Source organism: Vicia villosa, unplaced genomic scaffold (genome assembly GCF_029867415.1).
Source record: "Vicia villosa cultivar HV-30 ecotype Madison, WI unplaced genomic scaffold, Vvil1.0 ctg.000715F_1_1, whole genome shotgun sequence".
In the NCBI taxonomy this organism is placed as follows: Eukaryota; Viridiplantae; Streptophyta; class Magnoliopsida; order Fabales; family Fabaceae; genus Vicia; species Vicia villosa.
Window position 1 is genome coordinate 107,231 of NW_026705323.1, and position 4,457 is coordinate 111,687.

The following is a 4,457-nucleotide window of genomic DNA, read 5'->3' on the forward strand; positions in this document are numbered from 1 at the left end:
ATCAAAGAGCATTCCCAAGTCTTCTTCCAAACTCATCATCAAACACTAATTGGTAAGTTCTACATTGTTTTTTCAAGTTTTAGATCTATTTGAATAAACTCTAATAGGGTGTTTAGAAACTGAAAAAATCACATTAAGATAGGTTAGTACTGATATTAGGATGTTTAGTAGGCATAAAAGTAGTTTTGGTTTAGCTTTTTTTGGTCTGCCATTGGAGGCTGTATTGAAGGTCTGCGCAGGGGTATTTCGGAAGTTCATTTCCGAAAACACCTCCATCCCAGTTTTCGGAAATGAACTTCCGAACTGTACCAGAAGTTCATTTTTTGTTTTTTCATTTGCCTCGCATATTAATCGATTTCGATTGTTTACAGGAACATGTCAGGCAACCAACCAGCACGCATCAGACAGAGGAGAGAGTCCCAGACTGCGTCGGCTAGACGCGAGCGGGCGGCGGCGCAGCTGGCGTCGACCCAGGGACGGGGGCAGGGTCGGGGACGCCGTGTGCGAGTTCCCGTGGATGTGGGAGAGGGTACATCTACTTCAGAATCTAGGAGTCGGCTGGCTCGGGCATCTTCTTCCCGCCAGCGAGAGGAGGAGGAGGAGGAGGAGGAGGTGGCGGCAGTGACTTACCACGAGCCGGAGGGGGTACCGAAAGTTGACCCTCCAGCCGGGGAGGAGGATGAGCAGGAGGACGGCTATCCGGGAGGGCCCTTTGACACCTCTGTGCTGATTCACTACCACGATCACGTCGCTCGGCGGATCTGGGAGGGAGAGGTATTTTTTTAATTTAACCGTTTAATTGTCACCATTTTTTATAGTTTAACCGTTTATTTGTCGCTTATTTAATATATGTCGCTTATTTAATATATGTCGTTTATTTGTTTTTTTTCAACAGGAGCGAGAGCCGTTGAAAATGGTGAACCACGTTCGGAAGATATTTAGTCTGTTTAAACCAACAGCTGAGTGGTTTAACGACCATGTGCGAGGTTCAGGGCTTTGCGGGCTCTACATGACGGGTTACACCACCATCAGCACCGGCATGCAGGGGGCATTTGTGGAGCGCTGGCACAAGGAGACGTCCTATTTCCACCTACCGGTTGGGGAGATGACGATCACCTTGCACGACGTGCAGTGTCTTCTCCACCTGCCTATTAGGGGGCCACTGTTGCACCACTCCCGGATCCAGAGGGTCGAGGCCATTGAGTGGATGACGCTCTATTTGGGCATGGAGCACGAGGTTGCTCACTTTGAGTGCGTCACGGCATCTGGGCCTCATGTCCGGTTCACCATACTGAGCACTTATTTTGAGCACCACCTGGACGCGGCTGCCGAGGCTGAGGGTGAGGGTGGCGAGCTATTCACAGAGTATCACCGCGGTTGCGCTCTCCGGTGCTAGTACATGCATGTGGTAGGCGCTGCATGCTTTGTGGATAAGAGTGTCAGGTACGTCGACGTGACCTACCTCCGCTACTTCATGGACCTGTATACCGTTCACCAGTGGAACTGGTGGGCAGCTACTCTGGCATATCTCTACCAGAAGCTGAATGAGGCCTCCAACTGGAGGACGAAGCAGTTGGTCGGATTCTGCACACTGCTTACGGTACGTTTTATTTTAATACATTATTGTATTTATTTATGTTTCGTATTTATTTTTAATACATTATCGTGTTTCTGTTTCAGAGCTGGATCATCTCCTACTTCTCCCGCATCCACGGCTTTCACATCGATCCTGCGTACGTGGACGCCATGCCCAGGGCCGCCAGATACGCTCTCTAGAGGGGGAACGATGCGGTGGGACCATACCGTCTGTACTTGGACCGCATGATGCACGACGACATCACCTGGAGGCCGTTCGTCGACTACGCTCAGATTGTCCCCTTTGACGGCATTGCTCTATATTCAGGCTGGTTGGCATGCGGGACCGGCATCATGGTCCGGTATATCCCTGAGCGGTGCATGCGTCAGTTCGGATTCGTGCAGCGGATACCCAGGTCACCCTTTGAGGCAGCTCCTAACACAATGACCCGAGTGCAGCTCACAGCCATATGGGAGGACTGGAAGCATCATGTGGTACCGCAGGAGTACCGTCTCACTCGGGTCACACAGGACTGGCACAGTGAGGAGGGGTACGTCACATGGTTCTACCGGGTGTCCCATCCTCTGCTGAGACCCGACGTTCCCGGCGCTCCTAGGCCAGCACATGAGGAGATCCTGGAGAACCAGCAGGCCGAGGATGACCACGCCATTGATCTCCTGCCGATCTGCCAGCGGATAGAGATGCTTGGGCGGGACGCGTTGGATCGAGGTGTCGTTCAACAGGGCGGTCCAGATGCAGTCGCCGTGATGGAGATGATCGTCACTGATGCGGGCCGTGCGGCGGGGTACAGGCGGCAGAGGAGGGCCCAGGGTGAGAGGGTTAGGCACACCCAGTAGTGGTCGGGTTTATTTATTTTTTGTTTTCAGATTGTATCTTTAGCACACTATTTTTATTTGTTTCGGTTTGTATATATTATTTTCATCGGATTAGTATTTTTTTTTGTTTATTTATCATATTAGTATTTTCAGTTTATCTATTGCTTATTTTATTTGGCGTTTACGTTTAATTAAAATGCGAGACTGTTTTAAATAAAGCATAAAAAAAAACACAGTTTCTGCATAATTCGGAAATGAACTTCCGAATTCACCCCCATGAGGTGTTTTCGGAAGTTCATCTCCGAAGACACCCCCCATGAGGTGTTTTTGGAGATGCACTTCCGAATTATGGAAATTTTTTTAAAAAAAAAGCGCTTCGGAAGTTCATTTCCGAAGCAGGAGTATTTTGGGATTTTCGCTGGGGGTGACCCCATAGGGAGGTGGCTAAAGAAATTTTCATAGATTAAACATTCATGATTCAAAAGATATTGACATCACATAATTAATAAAAATTTTAAAGTTTTGTTTGGGACTTTGGATGAAAATAGAAGAGAGCGTTTAAAAAAAAAGAGAGAATTGATAAAACGAATAGAGAAAGTTAGATAGAGAGAATTTTGAGAACTTTAATTTTACATAAAGTAAATTTTCCTTATTTGAAGAATTGAAAATTACAATGAAAAAGGGGTTTGAAGGATTTTGGTGAGGTTTATTAGATTAATTATTAAAATATAATCTATGTTAAAAATTAAAAAAAATATGAATTGATTGATATTCTTCACAGATCATTCTTTAAATTATTATTAAAATTTTAAATATTTTTTAATAAAAATTTTGAAGTTCTCTTTTTCTCTTCTCTCCTTATGATTCCAAAGCATAGCCTAAAACAATAGAAATATGTCATTATTATATTATAAATAAAATGTTTTCACTATTAAAATCCACGTAAAACTTTAAAATAACTTTAAATTATACGTAGAACAAGTAAATTATTAGGCACCAACACTATGACTAAATGACAACATTAAGGAATCCTGTCGGTATTTAATGCCCTGTAAAAACACATCTACATTGTATTGTGTGCATACACTTGGGCACCAAAGGGTTTCGACAAATATTTCTGGGACAATCTGAATCTTTAAAACATCTGAATTTCCATGCTATAAACAAAAAATATAAAGAAACTTAAGTGATTCGAAATAAAGTAAAAAAGATTAAAAAATAGTTTACTAAGTAAAAAAGAAGGAAAATGGAAAAGGAGACTAATGGATTACCTTCAACGTTTGTTGCAATAAGAAACATAATTATAATATAAACAAATTTAACAATTTCAGCCATATCTGTTCTTATTTGCATGTAACACTTTATAATTTATAAGGATCAACATCTCCTTACATCATTCAAAATGTTTTATTTAGAACTTTTGGAGTTGTAAAAATATTTCTTACTATTACAATAATAATTAAATGTCCTTTTAATCTTTCAAAATGTTTTATCTTTTTGTTACTAAAATTTGCAAATTTGTATCACTTCTCATGATAGGAAAGGGCAAAAAAACAAAAGTGAATAATATTTTTGGGTAACATATATATTCATTACTTGAGTGTATTTCTAGATCAAAGTTAATCTAATATGGTGTTGGTGATTTTAGTATCATCAATGCATTTTGGTAGTAATGTGATTTACTATAGGCCAATGCAATTATGCGTTAAGTTTGAAACGAGTTAGGGTAGTGCGGAGTGCACGCACTCGAACCAAACGCGTAATTGAATATGAATAATAGAAACGGGCATAACGTTTCGTTTGAATAGTTGCACCCGTTCCCAACGGACATAACGATTCGTTTGAATAGTTGCACCCGTTCCCAACGGACATAACGATTCGTTTGAATAGTTGCACCCGTTTCCGAAGAGGTGTGTCTGTTCGCTTCTATTATTGGTCTCCTATATAAGGAGTCTTTTGGTCTCGATTTGGAATACGAAATTACAGACTTCCTCTCTACATTCTGATCTGTTATCTATTGTCAGAAACAGATTGATTCTTCAAGA

At 41.9% G+C, this 4,457-nt stretch overlaps 1 long non-coding RNA gene across 1 annotated transcript; it reads right to left on the bottom strand.

The window, feature by feature from the left end:
* Positions 1 to 1,705: 1,705 nt before the first annotated feature.
* Positions 1,706 to 3,840, bottom strand: LOC131630677 (uncharacterized). The gene is made up of 3 exons (XR_009292394.1): positions 3,684 to 3,840; positions 3,385 to 3,569; positions 1,706 to 3,290 (listed from the first exon to the last, which is right to left on the bottom strand). It is a non-coding gene; the product is annotated as an uncharacterized LOC131630677 (long non-coding RNA).
* Positions 3,841 to 4,457: the final 617 nt, after the last annotated feature.